Here is a 23,521-nt window from a genome sequence, read left to right as displayed (position 1 = left end):
ATTCCATTCATTGCACATGACATTTCGAAATTCAATTCTTAAAAGCTTTGGGTAAACAAGTCTTCTCTAACAGTTACAAACAATAGTAAAGGTAGGTCAGGTAAATTTCTTTGTGACATTGTTCGTCGAGACACGATACACGCAGACAGTAAACGTAGATAAGTACATTTCTGATTTCATTGCGTTTTATTTCTGCTTATTAACACAATACAACGTTTTCCGATGTCAAAACAATATTTTGAACTATCATTAACATACGGCGCCAATCGGGACTCCTTGGACAATTCCGCCATAACGGGGATCCAATCTGAACGCATCGGACAGTGGGCTACACCACACCGTCGCCGATATGGCGGAATTGTCCGAGGTGTCCCGATTGAACGGCGATCGTCTCTCGGGTGTATTTGGTGGAAGGATATGTCTAACGCCTCTAGGCGGAAGATATTACACCGAAAATATAGTTCGGGTTACACACCATTAAATTTGCACTAAATTAACTGATAATATAGATATAGAAGGACCAATATCTCTGAGGAGTAATATAATAGAATATTTGTTTCTGTTATTGTTAAACATTAGTTATCATTACATACCAAATATTCAAATGTTAATTAAATGTTTAGAAAGCCAATTAGTTGTTTCTTGAAGTGTAAACAACACCATTATTCAAACTTAAAGAACCAGTATTTCTTAAATTGCATTAATTATCGGTACAACATTGCGGATGTTCTGCAGGGCGACAAACTTTGAGATTTAATCCATCTGTTTAGGTTCTATACCATAAACAATCGTACAACACTGTACAGTGGTACAGGGAAAACTCTTCGGTGTAATATAAGAAATAGTAAAATCCACTTAGATCCCCCCCAAAAAAACAACAACATTATAGTGACAAGCCAGGCAGTCACAAACTGTATACAGACAAAAGCCATATGGCTCTCAGTGGGGTTTACTATTACCAGTATTGAGACACCTAAAGGGTTTCGCAGGATGGAATAAGTGGAGAGCTTGATTGAATTTGAAAAACAATTCTTTCTGTGCATTTGATGATGGCAACCATACAGTACTTCTGGCAGATATTTTTTATATTTTAGCCTAGGCAACTTAATTCCAGATGCTGTTATTCTGGCCAGGCTGATACTCTTTAGCTTAGCTGGGCAACCAAAACACTAAATATGGTCAACTGTGCAGGCAACAATTGTAACTAGAAGTGCCGCGGCAGAGGCCGACGCGTATCCCCATGCCGCATGTTTGACCCAGTACGCATTTTAATGAACCTCGTGGTGAATATAATGGATCAGCCCTGTTTTAGCCTTAAGTGTAAATTGGTTATTCCAATACTGTGGAGACACCAATAACACCTATAAACAAATTAAGAATACAGTTTTTTTATGCCCCCAGTAGGGTGGCATATAGTTTTTGAACTGTCCGTCAGTCTGTCTGTCTGTCCTTCCGTCTGAAAACTTTAACATTGCCCTAACTTTTGCAATATTGAAGATAGCAACTTGATATTTGGAATGCATGTGCATCTCAAGTAGCTGCACATTTTGAGTGGTGAAAGGTCAAGGTCATCCTTAAAGGTCAAATATATGGCTTTAAAGCGGCGCAATAGGGGGTATTGTGTTTCTGACAAACACATTCTCTTGTTTTTAATTGAAAAACCAAAGACATTGTTGGAATTTGACTTATTTAAGGCATCGTGCATACATTTTAAAACTCATTTTTTCACAATATGAATCAACTTTTTTAAAAGGCACCAATAAAAGCTCCTCCATCCCCTATGCACGCTAAACCAAGAATCAGTTTTTTTATAAGATTATCCTTCAAAATGGGCAAAAGTCCGGGGCAATACTGTAAAAATGCCCTTTAACAACTCTTGTGACATGCAGCTGTAGTCTATTTTCTCTGTATTTTTTTTGCAGCCAAACACATAATGGCATCATCATAGATGTATAGCTCAGAATTCATTTTATATTATATAAATATGTTATGTGGTCTTATTTATACAAAATAACCTGGATATTTATGAAAAAACACCATCTCCCTGTAAAGAGAGATGGCATTTGTTCGCCATAAACATTTATATATTCAGTAAATTGTAAGCAACAAACATGAAAAATTCAGTCCCCCAGTCATCGAGTTTTTAAAGAGTTCAACTTTGCTTAAGTAATAATGCATCAATGTTGATTCTAACAAAAAAAGGGTAGTCATTTATGCCTAAACAGTTCTGCTTTCCAGAAGCAAGGACTTCAAACACAAACTTTAAACCATTTATTGTCTTTATTATGAAACAAGAGGGCTATGATGGCCCTGTATCGCTCCACTGCTGAAAAAAGGCTGAAACAAATATTCTCGGCATGTGCAAATACTTAAATATAAGCTCTATTTAAGCACATGTACACTTTTGTGACCCCCTGGGCTGGGTCACATTTAACCCCAGGGGCATAATTTGAGCAAACTTTGTAGAGGACTACTATATCTCACTACATACAAAATGTGGTAGCCCTAGGTCCTAGAGTTAAGGACACAAATATTTTAAAAGTTTTCACAAAATAAGCAAGATATAAGCGTATATATTGTTCAATTTTGTGACCCGGAGGTCAGGGTCAAATTTGACCCAAAGGGAATTATTTGAACAAACTTGGTAGAGGACTATAAGATGCTACTGCATACCAAATTTGGTAGCCATTGTCCGAATGGTTTTCGACAAGAAGATTTGTGAAGATATCACAAAATAGGTGCTTTATAAGCGTTAATTCAATTTTGTGACCCCACGGGGCAGGGTCCAAGTTGACCCCAGAGGCATTATTTGAACAAATTTGGTAGAGGTTTATTTTAGATGTCACTACATACCAAATTTGGTAGCCCTAAGCCCAATGGCCATGGACAAGATTTTTTGAAGTTTTCACAAAATAGGCCTTATATAAGCATATGTTCAATTTTGTGACCCCCGGGGCAGAGTCAAATTTGACCCCAGGGGCATAATATGAACAAATTTGGTAGAGGACTTTTAGATGTCTCTACATACAAAATTTGATAGCCCTAGGCTCAATGGTTATGGACAATAAGATTTTGAAAGTTTTCACAAAATAGGCCTTATATAAGCAAATTTTCAATTTTGTGACCCCTGGGGCAGGGTCAAATTTGACCCCAGGGGCATAATTTGAACAAATTTGAAAGAGGTTCACCCCAGGAACATTCCTGAGAAATTTCATCAGAATTGGACGAGTAGTTTAGGAGAAGATGTTTAAAGGAAAAGTTAACGAGCGGACGGACGCACGCGCGATGAACCCAGGACCATGACATAAGCCCCGCTTTTCTTTAACCAGTGGAGCCTAAAAGATATTCGGCGTATATCCTGATTTTGTAATATAGTACGAAAAATAACAATTTGATTTGATTCTGTAGTAGAAACAAAGAAGAACCCTTTTCTTTTCAAAGTAAAAGTTTTATAATTATTTTTATTTTATTTATTTTTTTACATTTTTTTAAATTCAATATAGTACATACAATGTATACATGTATATGATCATACAACAAAGTGATTGTACAAAGCAATAAAGTTCAGACATGTTATACAAGATATGCTTATATATATACTTTTTTTGGTTTCCTTAGGATAAAGAAAAAAAAACAACAAAAAAAAACTGGGTTAATATGTTTTTGCTTTGGTTGTTTGTGATAGGTGTTGTTTTTTTTTAAAGAGAAAAGAAAAGAACAACAGAAGAACACTTATGAAAAATGATGAGTTATATAAAGTGGGTAGAAAGCATAATGGACTTGTGTGTTTTGTTGTATATTCACAATGATCTTATAAGATTGAAAAAAATTTACACAAATATTTTAGAAAGATAAACTAACATTAGAGTAAAATGTATATAAGTGGACAAACATTATGAGAATTTTATCAGATTCCATTTTTGTTCAAAGATTTGTAATGTGTCATTACTGAGGGCTATTTCTTTCTCAATCTGGATTTTTAGTTTAAGACTATGGACAAAAACAATTAAAATTTGGTACTTGTTTTTTGTACTTCATGTTAAAGATAAAAGATGTTTAAAGGAAAAGTTAACAAGCAGACGGACGCGCGCACACACAGCGAACACAGGACCATGACATAAGCCCTGCTGGTCTTTGGCCAGTGGAGCTAAAAAGATATTCAGCGTATATCCTTATTTTGTAATATAGTACGAAAAATAACGTTTTTATTTGATTCTGTAGTAGAAACAAAGAAGAACCCTTTTCTTTTCAAAGTAAAAGTTTTATTATTATGATAAATTGCCAGGACATAATTATGGGCCTTTGTTTTTGACATCTGATATCTTGTGAACCTAATAATGGTGTCCTAATACGAATGATACATAACATGAAGTAAAACAAAACAAAATTACTGCGTAAGTGTGTGTGAGATAGAGAAAATTATCAAAAAACAATGAAAATTTTATTTGCATATTAAATACAACACACTTTGACAACAAAAAGTATTGTTTGTATAATCAATATGAACATAATCTAAGTTGCTGCTAATATGGGATCCCCACCAGGATTTGAACCTGGATTTACTCTCCATATAGAAAGGTGTGTTTGCTTACACTATAAGGATGTTCCAATTAACAGCAATAATATTGGTTACAATTATTTCTGTCAACTATATGAATTGTTTAATTAAGTCTTGACACAAAATGTGTAAATAAACGTTTAAAGCTTTTTAAAAACAATTTATTCTCCATCAATTTTTTAAGGCAACTGTCACATTGATAATGACATGTATCATAAGGGCTCGCTTTTAAAGCTACTCTGGATCAGGAACTCATGTTTTTCCACAAGCACTGAACCTGAAATCAGAAAAAGATTATTTAAAACCACTTTTTTTTGTTGTAGAAACAATTAAATGCCATTTTTATTTCAATAGATTATTGATCCCCATAAAAATCTGGACACATAACCCAACAATTTGTTGAAAATGTGTTTGCTTATTTACATCTGTGAGTACATGTGTTGGTACATGTGACAGTGAGGCGGTAAGAAACTGCAACAACTAAATCGAAACAAATATTCAAATAACTACAATCGTATGTTTCTTATGCTAGCAATTAAGTAGCAAATAATGAGAATAACTAAATATGACATTTTGGGCTGCACTAACTATTAAGATCTATATAATGTTCAATGAACTTTATATACAAACAGGGCCGAGTTGCAACATTTTACAAGATAAAACGTTTTATTACTTGTACGGTAAGAAATAACACTTTTTAATTGATGTAACATGCATCAAAATAATCCCAAATAGTTTAAACAAAAAACACAGAAATATTAATTGACTAGATAGTAGATTGACATGAACAGACAGTAAAATAGAGTTTTGGAATGGTCATGTTCATCAGATCATGTACAAAATTGGGACAATCATAGCTCAACACAGTTTCCAACTAGTATTTTAAATGTAAAAGAAACAGATTAAGAAAAAAAGATGTACACAGAACATATGCTTGGAAAGTTCTGGGATTATTTCATCAAAATTTCTTCAAGAAAGTATAATGTACTGAAAAGTTTAGCTTAATAAAAAAAAACACTTAACAATATATATATAATATAATTGTAAACTAGACAATAGATAAAGAGCTGTACTTACGCTTTGTCGCTGGCTTGGATCACTTGAACTGAGGATCACCCAGGATATCTTGGATTTCCAAGGAGAACGTAAATACAACAGAATCGTCTAAGAATCGCAGGACCGGAACTGAAGACCATTTCCCAGAAGTCACCGCATTTGGGGTCCGAACGGCCAAGTCGAACCGGTCTCCATCACACTCCTCCCCGTTCTAACAAGCCCCCCTCCCTAGCCCAATTTAGCTTTCCAATCCCCGTCTAAGGTTTAACCTTATAATTTTTTAATACATAACCAAATCTAAGGCATTTAAGTCATCAGGAGAATATTGAAATTATTAATTCCCATCCACTGAGCTGCCCGTCCCCAGGTTACACCATATATTACACCACACAGCTCATAGCCCTTCCCCCACATGACCCATCAGAAATCTGGTCAAAACCACACCAATCCATTCACCACTCCCCCCCCTTTTTTCTCGGTGTACGAGTCCACTGGATCCGAAATACCGGCTACTTAAACTTGGCTCCAGTGGGAATGACAACCAAATGCAGATGGCGCTGCATTCCGAAACCACTCCCACTCTTGGACCACTTCCACCTTCCACCAATCCGCTCATCAACATCATAACACTAAACATTGGACATTTATTCACATTAACAACACATAACAACACATAACACTTAGCATTTATCCGCCAGACGACCCTTACAGGTAATAGAGCAACCTTCCATTCTCCAGCGAAGCCTGGAGAATTTTATCAAGGGTCGTCTGTCGGATCTGTGCAACCTTCCGGGCAACTTCTCCAACATAAGCTGGAGTGTTATGCCACTTTTGCTGTACCCGCAGGTATGGCGAATCAGTTTCTACTAACAAACGATTCAGAGGGATCCTTCGCACAGCTGCCCGCTGTATCTCGTCGAACTGGGCAACTGATCCAGCGATGCTGAAGTAGCACCGAGGGAAAGCCGTCGACCACCCAAGCACCTGATCCAGATTACCACCAAACAGTGCAGATGCACCCGCTGTGTGGGGCTGGTTTTTTCTCGCATCAACCGAAGGGCGAGGGCACTAACCTCACTTGAGTATCTGTCCTGCCCCCGGAGATGCAAAATTACTGGCCGTCTAGGACAAGCCAGCTCCAACAGCCCCACAAACATGCGCTTCTGCAAGGGCCATTCCTGTTCAGGTGTGGTCCAGTCTAGACCTATTTCCCCCAGAGCCACTACCCCCTCCTTTCTCAACTCCTCCTCTACCAACCTCACTGCTCCTTCAACACTGGCATGAGGTTTTTTCGGATGCAGCCCAACGGCCGACCCGAAACCAGGTGCACAAGGGTATACCTCTGGGTAAGTTGCAGGATCGCAGAAAACGGCAACTCCACCACTCACCTGCACTGGCACTTCCGGGACAGGCCCTTCAGCATGCCTTATTAACCTCTCCAGTGAATAAACCTGGAGCACTCGACCCCACTCCGGTCCAAGTGGAAGTGACTATCGAATGCAGAAGGTACTTCATTCCTAGAGCACTCCCACTCTTGGACCACATCCCTCCCCAACACCTCCATATCACACTCCAACTGGACCCTCCCAGACTCTGGGACTACGGCCACCTCTCTCACCTCCAACTGGATCCTCCCAGATTCTGGGACAACGGCCACCTCTCTCACCTCCAACTGGACTACCTCCACCTCTCTCACCTCCACCCTTACTCTCCCAGACTCAACACTCGACTCTGGCGGACACGTCCCAGACGCTTGGGTCCCTACCGCCCTACCAAGAACCTGCTCCAAGACTTTCACGGGATCCCCTCCCCGCCATTTGAATCTTTGGTTAAAGAAGTTAGCCCGAAGGCTCTCATCCCCAAGACACAGCATGGCGGCTAACACTCTCCAATGGAACAGGAGAGCGCGCGAGTTCACCCGTGGGACATGGAACTCGTCCGAAACATGCCAGAGGAACCTCCGACATATCCTCTCCATCCTCTCTCTGTCCCGCTCGTACAGACAGGAATCGGCCGAATGGCTAGTGGTAACCGATGGAGATAAATCATGGCCTCATCAATAGACCTGAAACCCAGGTTCCTGATAATGCACATGACCCCCGAGAGTCTAACACCATCCAAATGCGGCTTGTCCCATGTCCGACCTCGGAAAACAGTTGGAAAATGACAGTCCTCTACATGCTTGCGTCGGAATATGACCCGCTTGTGGCAAATGGGACATTCCTTGCCAGTTTCCTTCCTCCTCCCTTCCACCGGAGACTCTTCCGTCAACTGGGTCCTAGATCGGTCTCTGACCTCCGATCCCCCAGGAACCTTTTCCCTCTCTCTCGCCCTCGACCTCCCTCCGTCTTGGCCTATCTCCTCACTTGGGCCTGCTCTAAAGTCAGAACCGGCCCAAGCTGGAGCACCCCTCCACTCCAATATCATTCCACTGGGAACCAACAATTGAAGACTGTCGTTTTTGGGATTCAACCTCAAAATCAGGTCACTGGCCAGTTTTAAACAATGTCGATTTACCCAGTAGAACTTTGAAGCAACGTTGGCAATAAAAAGTTCCCCATCAGGCGGCTCGGTGCCGTGGAATAACCACTTCCTCAGAAACTGGAATTCCACCTCCTGCGCCTGCAACTCCTTCACACTCTCGTCTTTCTCCCCGACCTTGGGCGTGTCCTGGGAGGTTGCGGATCCACTGACGGTCACTTCTTGAACCCTTGGTTCAATTTGTGTGCATGTGGGACCACATTATCTACATCTTCTATGAACTTACTCCACTTCTCCTCTGCCCGCTTACACTTTGAACACCCCCCGCAAGGTAGATCCACTAAACGCACACCATGCTCGTAATGATTGTCTGTATCAACACCCAGTCGAGACAGGGCGTCTGCGTTACCATGCTTATTGCCAGGTCTGTGCACGATTTGCATATCGTACTGGCTCAGCTCCTCAATCCATCTGGCTATTTGTCCTTGTGGCTCCTTAAAGTTGAGAAGCCACGTCAGACTACTATGGTCAGTGCGTACCAGGAACTGCCGACCAAGGAGGTAATGGGGGAACTGCCGTGTGAATCGGATCACAGCCAACAGTTCCTTACGGGTGGTACAGTACCTCACTTGTTCTTTGGTGAGAGCAAATGACCCGTAACATATGACCCTTGGGTTGCCCTCCTGGATTTGAGTTAACACTCCACCAATGGCCTTGTCAGACGCATCCGTGTCCAGCACAAACGGGTCGGTTCGATTAGGCAAACCTAACACTGGAGCCTCCACCAATGCTTTCTTCAGATCAAGGAAAGCTGCTTCCTGATCATCACCCCACCTGAATTGCTTCACTACCTCCTACAACGATCTAGATCTTCCTGCGTAGTTTTCAATGAACATTCTATGATAGTTCACTAACCCCAGGAACCTTTCAAGATCCTTGCAACACAGAGGAACAGGCCAATCAACCACCACTCTGGTGTCATTAGGCGACAGCCCCATCCATCTGGCCCAATGATACACCCCAAAAATTCGACTTCATGTTGGAACAACTCGCATTTTTTCGGCTTCAACTTTAGTTGATACTGCCTTAACCGAATGAACACATCTCTAAGAGTTTTCATGTGCTCGGCAAATGTTTTATTCATTGCCAAGATGTCGTCCAAAAATGCGAGGACACTGTTCCATGTCAACCCCTGCAACACCAGGTTAACCACCCTGGCAAATGTTGCGGGTGCATTGCACAACCCAAAAGCCATTCGCACAAATTCAAAGAGCCCATATTTGGTGGTAAACGCCGTCTTCTTCGTATCAGACTCTTTAATTTTAATTTGCCAATACGCCGAATTGGCGTCTAGCTTGGAAAACCACTTTTGCCCCTTAAGCATGTCGATAGCTCCTGTTGCTCCCCTATGGTCAGGTTTGCTCTTGACCTTTCCATGAGGTCATGGAGGTGTTCTGGTAAATTTGCCTCTGTACCATTCTCCAGCCCCTCCACAATCCGGTCAGGAGAAAACTCATGTGGCACCGGTTTATCACGCCTAGCCTCTTCCGCTCTACCCACTACTCGCCCTTTCCTAACCTTTACCGAATGATCGGACGGGTTCAGCATAGCGAGCCTCAACTTTCCCTCACCTGTATGTAGCGACATAGGCACTATGAGGTCCACTCCTACACCCTCAACAACAAAGGTTTCAAGCTTAGTCTCCACAGAACAGGGTACCAATGCTACAGAGTTCGGTGGAACTGTCATAGACTTGTTAACCTTAAAGGGGCCTTTTCACAGATTTCGGCATTTTTTTACGTATTCATTAAATGCTTTATATCGATAAATGTAAACATTGGATCGTAAAAGCTCCAGTAAAAAATCAAGAATAAAATTTAAAAAAGGAAAAGAACATTGCCCGGACCAGGTTTCGAACCAGTGACCCCTGGAGTCCTGAAGTAAAAACGCTTTAGCCTACTGAGCTATTCCGCCGAGTACATATTCGTAAAGTATTTTATACCTTATATAAGCAATCTTCGTAGTTTCGCCAAATTTAACGACAAAAACAGAACTCTCCAAATTATTCAATCGTTTCGCGTTGCAACGCTTTATAATTTTTAGGTTTTAAAATCGTCAAAAGATGCATATAATGGCTATATTAGACCATGGTAAATGTTCAGTATTACTGTTTCCTCACAAATATCATAACTAAAACGAAAATTTGCGAATCTGAAACAACTTTTTTCAATTTTGTCAATTTACCAAAGCGTGAAAAGATCCCTTTAATCTTAGCCACTCTAAGACTATCACTCACCACATCCTCGCTCATTGACACTACTGTGTCCCTGATGCTTATTGTGGACCTAGGAATATCAATCTTTATTCCATGCTTCCTCATGAAGTCCAGTCCTAAAAGCATGCTGTCTTCTATTGGCGCGACACTTTCTCAGTGAATGTCTGACCCCCAATCTCAATCTTTACGGGGCCAACAATTGCGCCTTTCATACACAAATCCCGACCAGCGGTCATAACCGACACCTGTTCTAAAACCGGTATATCACCTGGTATTTTTTTGAACACCCTATCAGACACCAAGGTCACTTCCGCCGCTGTGTCAAAAACAGTCTGCACAACAAGGCCATCACCTTGCCTGACATATAACAACGGATTGGCCCTCTTCTTTTGGAGTCATGCTAGGACCACTTACATTGACCCCCTGCTGTTTAAATCTGCAAACCTTACTGTTTTGCCTTCCTTTGAGCCAAGGGTTTTCCCCTGCTCATCAGGTGTGACATTCGGGCAATCTTTCTTCATATGCCCATATCCGTTACATTTGAAACACCGGTCATTACGGACAGGTGACGGAGTCCTGCTGCGCAACTTCGGACATTCCCGCTTAAAATGTCCGATTTCGTTGCAATTGTAGCATTGCCGGCTTGGGGTAGTCGTTGGACTCCTACTCCGCCTTTCCAGTAGTTTGTCCAACTTCCCCATAACCGCATCCAACTTCTCCTCCAACCTTCCAACTCGTTTCTCCAGAGCATCAACCCTCCCGTTGCTCTTGCTCTGTTCTCCAACCCTCACCTCCGCCACTTGTACATCCTCTGCACATACTACCTTTTTCACCGCCTTTGGCCGTCCATACATCAGGCCATGCGTGTGGATTGCCCACTTCATTTTATCTATAGCCTGCTCTATAGTTTGTGGGCGTTGGTTAATCACCTGCTCTCCCGCCTCTTTCTCTCGGGCCCCCATACAGAAACGCAATATGGCCTGTTGCGTCATGAAGGCATCCGGCAGTTCCCGGAATGCCTTACCGGCCAACGTCAACACTCTATCCGCCCACTCATCAAGGGACTCCTCCTCTCTTTGTGTCGCACTCGAGAATGTTACCATTGCCGTCTCCGGCAACTCACGGTAACCGAACCGCCTCTCCAGTTTTTCCACCACTGCCGCATAGGTCATTTCTACGTTCCTATCCGTAGTCAGTGCATAGAACTCACTGGCCCTATCTGTCAAACACAAGCAGAGATAATCTCTCTTTTCCTCCTCCGTCCATTCGAAGATTGAGGCAAACTTCCCGAACTTCGTCCAGAAAGCCTGCCAACTCCCTTTGCCATCATACGTCAAAGATTTGGGCAAAGATTGGAGCCTGGCCTTTTGTTGTCCCACCCCGGCTCCTCCCATATTGCCCCCTTTTGAGGGTGCAATTTTCTTTCGAGCCCCCTGTGCCCCTTCCTTGGCCTCAGGCTTCAAGGGCGTATCATTAGTGGGTACCCTGTCTGGCACCACCTGTGTCGTAGCCCCAAACCCATGCGGCATTGGCGGCATGAGTGGGAACATATACCCCCCTGGCCCTCCCATCCAAGCATAAGGATAAGGATAACCTGGCTGCCAACTACCAGGGTGCATTCCCGGATACATGGGCATGTGGTACCCCGGGTACTGCCCCCCACTTTCCATTTTGCTTTCCTTACTTGGGTTTATCCCCGAATGCATCGGCGTAAATCCCGAGTATGAATAGCCACCATCTTCAACCTTTCCATGTTTACCCAGGTACATTCCCAAATGCGTCGGCATAGGCGGGTACTCCGGATATGGATGTTCTACGCTCTCATTCCAACCATCCTTATACCTAAGCCGTACCCCCGACTACTTTTAAAAGAGTCGACTGGGGTCGACGGTGGTCCACTCAACCGAGCTTGATCGATGACCGTTGTCAACCTTTGTATGGTTTCTATGTCATCGTCAACCTGCTCTTTCATTTTTACCTCAGTTTCACCCTCACTTTTCTCCGTTTCCGATTTGCTGAAGCGTTCCATGCTCCAAAACTCTTCGAATTCCCAAAAATGTGGGATTTGAGTTATTAGCTCCCTTGTCATGCAACCTTCACTGTCCCTTATATGTACAATTGCGTCTGCAACCTTTTTGCCAACGCCTGGCAAGGTTTGCAACTCATCTGATGATGCTGTGTCTAGATCGACAGTGGAATTATAGGTTGTCATTGTGAGTATTAAAGACAAACTGGATCCTTTATTTTTTATGTTTTTTTTTAAATGCTTAAGTAGCAATGCTGTGTAATCACAAAAGAAAAACTGCAGTGACGAGGAAATTCTCAAGAAAAATAATCAAAATGACATTTAGTGAATTTAATCACTAAATAAACAAAATTCACCGCATGAGATTGATCACGCAATGAAACAAAATATTATTAGGTGAAAAGAATTGTCACCATGTGAAAATATCACACAGTGAAAATATCACATAGTGAAAATATCACCGAGCAAAATAAAGACCACTCAGTGAAACAAAATTCACCGCATGAGATTTATCACGCAGTGAAACAAAATATTATTAGGTGAAAAGAATTGTCACCATGTGAAAATATCACACTGAAAATATCACAGTGAAAATATCACCGAGCAAAACAAAGTTCACTCAGTGAAACAAAATTCACCGCATGAGATTAATGACGCAGTGAAACAAAATATTACTAGGTGGAAATATCACCGAGTGATTACAATATCACCAAGTGATGTTACTGTCACTGAACAGATAAGAGTTCACTAAGTGAAACAAAATTCACCACATGAAATAAATCACGTAGTGAAACAAAATATGACCAAGTGAACAACATTCACCGAGTGAATAAATACACCAAGTGACAAAGCACAGCAGTTTATACAGCAGTTGTGTTAAAATTAACTGAGAAGAAAAAATATATTTCTTAAAAGTGATTACTGTAGTGTAGCCTCCAGTATTTACGTTTAAAAAAACGAAAGTAAAAAATCCCCAAATTTGAATATAATACAGTTGATAATGACTTGCCTTTGCCTGAAATACGATAACGTTAGTGGAAAACCAAATATGAAATACAATTGAACAACAGGGAGATAACTATTTACAGAAAGACTAAATTTAGAATGCAATTACACGGTTCGATAGTGCGCTGTTCGACGAAATCTGAAAGTTTCAAACACACTTAAAAATATAGTAATTAGCCTGAGTTCCGGGAAAAGGCGTAATACTAGTTTAATATTAGGGTAAATAGGGACTATATGACCTAAAGTTACTTAACAAATGTTTAAAATAACAGACAAACAGGAATGTTGTTAACTAAAATTCAAGATGGCTGACAATTTACTTTGTTAATAATGGCCAATTAGAAATTTAAAATATGTATAGATTTTTTGCTCGCAGCGCCATTTATTGTAAACTAGACAATAGATAAAGAGCTGTACTTACGCTTTGTCGCTGGCTTGGATCACTTAAAATGAGGATCACCCAGGATATCTTGGATTTCCAAGGAGAACGTAAATACAACAGAATCGTCTAAGAATCGCAGGACCGGAACTGAAGACCATTTCCCAGTAGTCACCGCATTTGGGGTCCGAACGGCCAAGTCGAACCGGTCTCCACCACACTATTACAGATATTCACATATAAATATTGTTACTGAACTCAACAGAAAACACTTTAAAAGTTTCAATGACTTAACATATCGTTGTTGAAAAAAGGGGCGCTTGCTGCACTGGTAACAACACAATTATATAACGCGATAATTTGCTCATAAAATGTCCATAATCAAGAATTAGGTAAACATTGTGGGCAGTCACTCGTTTGGCATTTGGGTGTTTGAACTAAATTGCATCCGATAAACAAAATGGCAGCAAAAGCTATTGATGTTATGTACATTTAAAAACCCGCAGAACTAGATATAATAAGCGCTTGGTGAAATCTACAATTAATTATGCTCACCATCTTGAAATAAAAAGTTCTTCAGCAAGCGTCGATTCTTTCTTGGGTCTGATGCGCAATACACAACTGATTGATTATTATGCCACTTGAAGTGATTAATAGTAATAACACATTTAATTAATATATCAGTGAACTAAATCTTGCAATAGACTAACCCTAGTGTAAAATATTACATTTTTTGACTTGATACATTGACATGTTTAACTATGCTGTTTACAGATTTATATAAGAGTGGGTCTCACTAAACACTGCAAAGACACACACAGTCTAGCAAAGGCTACAAAGACAAGTAAAGTCAGATCAAAACACAAATAAGTTAACCAGTGTTTCCTTTATTTAATAAATGTAAGACTATAAGGATAATATATTTAGGAGAAACGAAGATTTTAACATAAATAACTGTTTTTATTTGGTCTACAGTAGTTTTGATATAATTCCAGGCAAGGTATAACAAAGGCAATCCAAGAGTTACAGGGGGTTTATTGGACCTTGCAGCATGTGTTTAACTTTGTATACCTTTGCTACACTTTGTGTGTGTGTTTTTGTAGTGTTTAGTGTGAGCGTTACGGAATGTGAACAATAGCTTCTTTTAATTTTAGAGACATGTGATTAATGCTATAATGCTTCTTAAACTAAGGAAAAACGTTTCGGTGTAATGTTTAGAGAATGTTTTTAATCATGTTTTTAATTTATTGTAATTAACATGTACATGTTCTTTAAAATATATTCATATTTCTGTTCGAATGATATGCATCCATTGTTTACAGTGATTTTTGTCTTGTTAGCTAATGTACAATTCGGATGTAATCATTTGGGACCTACTGGCGGGAATTTTTATATGAATTTGACTGGTCATGATTAAAGGTAAACTAAGGTCAAAAGTGTCGTTAAACAGCTATGCTGAAAAAAAGAAAGGAAGTCTTCCTTAACTGGGCTCAATCCACTGACCCTTGGAGTAAAAGTCAAGCGCTTAAACAAATGGGCCATCAGTGCTTCCATAGTCAGTGGTTTATTTTATACTTTATACATGTATAAGCATTCCTTGAAATATCACACAATCAAACAATAAAAAAAGAACTCTCCCAAATTAGTTGTGTCATTAAATGCAATATTGATAAATGTAAACATTCGATCTAAAAAGCTCCAATAAAACACAAGAATAAAACAAAATAAAATAAAAAAGTAACCCTCAACTTGGCTAGAACCATTGACCCCTGGAGTAAAAGTCTACCGCTTAGACCACTCGTCCTTCCATGCGTATACACTGAGTGATGTATTTTATACTTTATGTAAGCAATCCTTGTAGTGTCACAAATTATAACGAAAACATTCAATTTAAAGGTGCCAGTTAAAAATCAAGAATATAATTAAAATAAGGAAAAAAAGTAGCCCTCATCAGGGCTAGAACCACTGACCCCTAGAGTCCTGGATTTAAAGTCTACCATTAAGACTACTCAAACATCCGTGCTTATTGAATGAAGGATGTATTTTATACTATATATAAGCATTCTTTATAGCTTCACAAAATATAAGGACAACAACAGATTTCTCCAAAGTATTCAATCGTTTCGCGTTGCAACGCTGCATTATTTTCAGGCTTTTAAATCGTCAAAAGATGTATATTATGGCTATTTTAGAGCATGGTTAATGTTCAGTATTACTGTTTCCTTGCAAATATCATAACTAAAACCAAAATATGCGAATCTGAAACATTGTTTTAAAATTTTCTCAATTTACCAAAACGTGAAAATTTAAAATTAACTTAATGTCATAGTCCAAATAATTAGACGTAATCTACCGATGTATACATGTATCGACCTCATATTTAAAGGATAGCTGAAATTATTCGCGTTCAGAATAAATCTGAGCCAAGAGTCTGCCAAAACAGAAATCATCAAAAGACTATTGCGGCAATTTATATTGACTACATGAAGTCATCATTGATAATTATTAATTAATACTATAGGAGTACTCAATGCCAATACTGGAAACTTTCCATTTAAACAAGTGTAATTATGTTGTAGGAATTCACAGATTAACACTTAATATTATTTAAAGAATGTAATCTTGAAACAGACGAGCTACAAACAACACATTTTAATGTTTCTTCTTTACGTCAGGTTTGAAACCGTCGGGCCGCCATCTGTATCTGTATCTGTGTAGTCTTCACCGCCAAAGATGGCGAACCCCAGTGGTTGCTGGGAGTACAAGTCCAATGTATAAATATCACACCTTCACCACACTAGTTCCTATATACATGGTTTTAACAAGTATATCACAAGGTACATATATATACACATCACAGTCATTGCACAGTTTTCACAGGTATATCGTACAGTACACATATATATACACGGGTTATTACAGACGTTGGGGACATGGACCACATGTTATTTTTTCACACGTACATCACAGGGTTCGTATATACACACATCAGTCATTACAAACACTGAACAAGTATCTAGACCGCATGTCATGCAACTAAGAAGTCCTCAGTTTCCAGACAGTTCTTTATAAAGCCTATATCTTGTATTATGTAAGTGAAAGAATAGTCTTCGTATATGAAATTCTAGCATGCACGTTTTGTCTCTATATGAAGGAAGGTTTAGGACTATGATTGACCAGTCAATGAGGGTTTGGGCTAGTAGAGCAGGGGAGGAGAGATCCATAAATTCCAGTAAATTCCAAATTTCGCACATAACTGGGGCTCTTACCTGTTCCAGTGCAGAGCAGTGTAACAGGAAGTGTTCGAATGTTTCATCTTCCACTTTACAGTTCGGGCACACTGCGCTTATGGCATACTGGTTGAAGCGGCATCTATTTACTTGGAGTACGTAAGTGCCAGTAAGTAGCCTGAATCTTGTAGGCAGTCGAGTTACCTCTAGTGCTGAGGAGCATCCAACTTGTATCAAAGGATGAAATTTGCCAGGTGAATATTGAATGTTCATGTATTTCAAAGAGGAATATGTGCGGGCGATCCTATCGATATATTCTTTCCAATAATTCACTACCGTTTTATGTACCTTTAATCTCCATTGGGATTTATTAAGAGGGTTTTGCAGATAATCATCAACATCTCCTAGGTCGTATTTTACAAGGAGAGGGAGCACACAGTTTATCAATGATGAGGATTTTCCTGATTTCACAGAAAGTTGTCGTACCACAATTTGGCGTTCAATACTAGACTCATTTTGGCCACATATATTGTTGAAAAAGTTTAAGATTTTCAAATGATATATTGCTTCAATTGGTAAAAGTCCTGTAAGGATAAGCACGCAGGGATCTGCAGCGTTATTTGGTAGAGAAAGTATCTGTTTAATAGTTTTCCTTTGGAATAGGTCCAGTTGTTTGATGAGAGTACTCTTTGGTGTGAATATTTCTATACCGTAGGTGAGCACAGGAAGAACAAATGACTTATAAAGATCCAGCATTGATTTATGGTCCAGACCATTGTGACCGTGCAGCCCGGCTCCAAGGAGACTGTACAGAGCACGTCTTGCCTTTGAGATGTTCCCTTCTACGTTCACTTCAGCTGTTTCACAGACAGACGTCGTTCTTGTTATACCTAAATGGACGGAGGTATCCACATGATTAAGGTTAATTTCACCCAGTTTGAAGCATTCACTTTTAGGGATTGTTGTTCTTTTGGAAGGTTTGATATTTAAGGCCACAGTCTTTGTGGGTTGAGGAAGGTAACGTTCTTCATTTGCAAATGATAGGGACATGTTTATCATTAACTGTACATCTGTGTGGTCTCTACCCATTAAACATACATCTTCTGCGCACGCCGAGCTATTAGCGAGTACGGTGCCAATACGCCCACCTCGTCCGGTGTCGGCTTACCTATCCAGTAAAGGATTGACGTAGAGCTTGTAGAGGTCCGTGGAGAGGATCCCTCCCTGACGTACTCCTTGTGATATATCGAAGGAACCACTTATTTGGGACCTATACTTAACAACACTGGATGAGTTTTCATGCAAGGATTTCAAGAGGAGCCAATGACCGTCGTTTATACCTGCATGGTAAAGTCTGCATAGAAGTTGGGAGTGGTCGACAACGTCGAACGCTGACTTGGCGTCTAAGAACACCACATGAGCAGAGGTTGTTAGGTCTGTACACTCGCGATAATACTCTTCCAGAATAAAGGCAGCATTTAACGGGGAGGACCCTGACGTGAAGCCTCGTTGTTAAGCGTTTTGCACTTTTAAAATACAGTCTTGAATTCTATTTCTTAGAATTTTCTCTATAATTTTGCACATAGTAGGTAGTACTGTTATTCCTCTGTAATTCCCTACTTCGGATGGGACGCCTTTCTTTTTAAAGACCGGGGTTAGGATGCCTCTTTTCAAACAGGTAGGAATTTCTCTGTTATTGAAGATAATGTTGATGATTTCAAGAATACTAGTTCTTAAACTGTCCGGGCCAAATACAATGTGCTCTATGTTAATACCAAAAATATCCGCCGCTTTACCTTTATGAATTGTTTTCAGGGCTTTTGTCAGTTCAGCAAATGTCACAGGAATCACAGGTGAGTTGGAGACGATATTGGTGATTGCGGATATCTCACATTGAACTTGACTGTGATAGGTTTTATCAAAATCAGTGTCGTCTGAGTGTTGTGCTAAGTGCTCGAAGTGTGCTTTGAACTCCTCGAGAATACCATCTGTTCCTGAGTAGAGTGTTTCTCCTACATATAGATCTTCAACCACTTGTTTCAGGGATTCTCTCTGTTTATTAATCAGTTTATAAAATAGTTTCTTGTCACATGACCTAGAGTTCACAATCTCTTGTTTCTCATCGCTCAATTTCTTAGCGGCACTAACCCTACGTAGTCGCCTAAATTCCTTCTTGGCGCTCTTTCTTTCAATGAATGTCTGGTCACACGGGTCATTCTTACTACCATTCGCTTTCCATAGTTTGTTTATTATTCTGAGATTCTTTAAGGATTGAGATATTTCATTGTTCCATATTGCTAATTTGGGTTTAGTGTTTCTTGGTTTTTTCCTTTCTCCCTGTACTTCATGAGCTGCATGGCACATAATATTACAAATTTCAGTAACTGACTTTTCTATCGGTTGATTAATACGCGATCCACCATTATTGAGCTTTGAAGCAACAAGATCAGCATAATTTTGTTTATCAATTTTGTCCCACTATTCATAATAGTTAATTTAGCCTTGGTACAGTCTCCTGATGGTTTTGCTGTAAGCGCAAGTTTTATAATAACTGTGATTGGCACATTGTCAGAGACGTTTGACACTATTGGGAGAACTTCTTTATTTCTGTGTATATAGCGGTTAGAGTTTGTCGCTAGAAAGTAATCTATTTCAGATTCAGACGCCCCACTTGGATGGAAGAACGTAGAGCCTACACATGTATATTCCAATTGAAATTCGTCTATGAAATTGTCAATATAGGATCGTCTTCTTTCGGAGTTTTGCGTTCTTAGGTCTATATTTAGGTCGCCGCCTATAAGGATGTTGTGAGAGTATCTAAACTTAGAGATAATCTCAGCAAGTTCATCAATGACACTACAAAAGTCATCAGCACTAGTACCGACATGGCATGTACACACACACAATGAGAGTTTTCATCTTGCATGCTTTTCTGTCGCAGATTTGCACACATTGGATTCTTTCCGAACCTTAATGGAGGGGTTTGACGAAACTGCTTATAGATTTGTCCCACAGTATGGCCACTCCATCATATCCACGGGGTAATTGGATAGGCAATAAAGGATCATTAAGGTCTGACCATTTACCTGTGTAGTCTAGTTTATCGGATATTTCACCGAGGAGCGAAATTTGAATTTGAAAGAGCCAGTGTTCTTGTAGTAATATAATGTGACATTGTTTCGACATTTCTAAAAAAGCGTGTGTTGATGCATTCATATCTTTACAATTAAACGAACCTACTCGCAGTAACACGTGGTCCTCGTTTGCTAAAAATTTAGGATGTTTGAGGCTATTCGTCGAAAATTTCTGGTTGCATCAGCTGTAACCACTTCTGTGATGCCTGGATTACCCCTTTTATCCAGACTAGGGCCTGCAGTGCTGTTACCAGACTGAGACATGCAATGGACGCTCTTTCCCCGTAGGTCGCTTCCTGGTCTGGGGTGATGAGAGGCGTCGTCCGGTAGCGTACATCGAGCGATGTTCACTGGTTTTTGCACTTCCGGGTACAGAGCGTGGGTGGCTATCGTCTGGCAGCTGACGTAAGACACTGCTTACCTGCTGTGCACATCCTGCTGAGGGCTGACAATGAGGGTGTTTAAGAGAGGCGCTACTCTCCGGCTGGGCCCTTCCTGGTACATTGTAACGGTTATCGGTAGGCGGATTTACCGGGACACTGCTCACGGTCAGATCGCCTCCTGGCATAGAATGATGGCTGCGTGCAGGGGGGAAATCTGGGATGCCTCTATACCAAGGAAAACCAGGTGGAGGTATAGGGAATGCAGGTGGGGGCCATTTCTGGGTTTGTGGGGGTATAATATATGTTGGTGGCGATGGTGTCGCATGAAATAGAGGACCTCCTGTGAAAGGTCTAGGGTCAGTAGTGTTAGACTGTATATTTGGCATACATAAACTAGGTGTAATAGAATCATCTTCACATGAAGATTGTGTGCTATTATTAAAAACTTTAGCAATGAAGTCAACTTTCTTTTCCAATTCTCCAAATACAACATCTGAAATTTTATCATGCAGCGCTTGACAGCTTATCACAAATTTGCTCCTAATGTTTCCAGCCTGATTTGATTAAAACTCATTGTTAATTGATGGCGATGCAGATTCATTCGCCACAAAAGTGTTCCCAATGTTTTGAGTATTACTGAGGAGTTTCTCATTTTCGAACATGGAGATTCTAGTAGTTAGAGTTTTAATTGTCAGATTCATTTCGTTGTTTCTATATTCAAGTTTTTTAACTAGTGCTTCGAGTCTAGTATTGTCTTTTTGGAGTGCGTCCATCTTTTTATCTTTGATTTTTAATTCACTCTCCCATTTGGTTAACTTGATTTCTTTTGCACGAATTTCATCAGACCGCAAGCATTTGTCGCAGTTCTGTGTAGGGACAGACTGTTGATGACTGAGGATTGATTTCCAACCTGCCGGCGAGGCGGTAGTGCTAGCAGGTGAGGAGCAACCAGGGTGCGAAGTGGACTGATCGATGGAGTTATGCTCGCTGTGGGTGGTCGCTACGCCTCTGGAGTTATCAGCATCATGTCTGGAAGAAGCAGTGTTATTATGAGCTGTGTCACTTGTCATGTTAATCTGGGACTGGTTTGCGGCACAAAGGTTACAAATCACGCTACCGCCGTTCTTGTATACACATGCCATGTGGCAAGTACCCATACAACTGTCACATGCCTCACTGTTGTCCATTATGATAGTATCGCAGGCCACACAACGATCACCTAACTCTTCATCCAGTATATCTTGTGCACATGTCAAGACACAGGGAGGTGGTGGAGCTAATGCAGGCAGGGAGGATACACAGAGCTTACATTTGTATTGTTTGTTCTTATTGTCTTTGTCTTCGTTGTATGATATTTCAAATTCTGTCAATTTTTACACCGGTAGTGTATCCAATGATTACCATATGTGCAAAGGGTACTACGAGATTTACATTTCTTGTTACAGCCTCGGCAGATATCAGAAGGTTTCTCAGAGTTCTTGTTCAGAGCCTTTTCTATTTCAGATTGCAATGTTCTGTTTATGTATTCAAAACTATAGCCACAAGTAGACTGGGCGTCTTGAAGCATAGACTGGAGTTTGGGAAGGTCAGCATCAATGAATCCCTGCATACCTTTTCCGTTGACCAGGCATCTACTGGTTGTAGGATAGATGTTTAGAGTGTAGGAATGTTCAGTACAATCATTACCCAATACGCAGATAATGTATTCTGTGATAGCAATTCGCTTATTATCGTAAACTTTCTTAATTTTTATTGAGCGGTTAGGTCCTCTAATGGATTAATATTGGAGCATAGCGCATTTCAACAATTCAAAGGTTGCCAGGTCTGCATCGATAACGAGATTGCCCCTCTTATGGTGAATTTCAAGTGAAATGTTCCTTCTTGCGGCCTTCAGCTTCTTGATAAGGGCAGACTCGACGTTCAAGGTATAAGGTCGTGCTTCAGTATCTACAGTTGGAGCTTCAAGGGGTCCTGCTGGAATAGCAAGCGAAGCCATGATATAGCGACTAAAAGGAATAATGAGGTCTAATAATATTAGTAGTCTGTATATAAAAGCTTTGAGCACTTGCAGATTTATATTGCTAAATTTATCCTGTGGGACCAGGGACTTCTTGGCTGCTTCCTGTTTGATTTTGCACCGTAGACGCTGCGAGATTTCTAGAGCAGCAATATTAGCTCAGTTCTTCTAACATTGTTTCTTGCAATTTCTAATCATGTTATAAATGCGAATAAGCGGCTAGGTACTACACGAATCACTGTTACCACGACACAGGACGCACAATAAATATCAGGCAGACAGGCAGGCGTAAGAGTTTCTTATGAGTTGCAGTTAGGATTTACAGCTTTCAATTACAATGTGGCGCGCAACACAACAGATGTCAGGCAGATATATGGATGCGAAAGTTTCTAAAATACTTTAAGAAGTCTTCAGTTAAAAGTGTCAACATTAAGGTTCAAGATGGCTGCCTCTTATAGTTTCTATTATTTCTAGGCCTTTCTATAAAGTAAACACGTGTGGTCTAAAATCTGTCTCTACCACTTTGCGCACATAAAAAGCATACATAAAGCACATACAACACAGTTTTGCAAACGATGAAGACACAAATCTACTGGAATTTTCTTTGCATTAGGCGTGAATACTCTAAAGTTTATCTATAAACACATTTCATGGCGCACAACACAACAAATGTCAGGCAGGTATATGGATGCAATAGTTTACAGGATACTTTAAAAGTCTTTAGTTAAAAGTGCCGACATTAAGGTTCAAGATGGCCGCCTCTTATAGTTTCTATCGTTTCTAGGGTTTTCTATAAATTAAGCACATGTGGTCTAAAATATGTCTCTACCGCTCATCATACATAAAAAGCACACATAAAACATCTAAAACACAGTTTGCAAACAGCTAAGACACAATCTAAGACGATAGAACACCATAAAATAACTGTTTTCTTTCATTCACAGTTTTTCAACACGTGGGCGCCATGACGAACAAAG

Source organism: Dreissena polymorpha, chromosome 3, assembly GCF_020536995.1.
Source record: "Dreissena polymorpha isolate Duluth1 chromosome 3, UMN_Dpol_1.0, whole genome shotgun sequence".
Taxonomy (NCBI): domain Eukaryota; kingdom Metazoa; phylum Mollusca; class Bivalvia; order Myida; family Dreissenidae; genus Dreissena; species Dreissena polymorpha.
The sequence above is the reverse complement of the archived record's forward strand: the minus strand, read 5'-3'. Positions refer to the sequence as shown.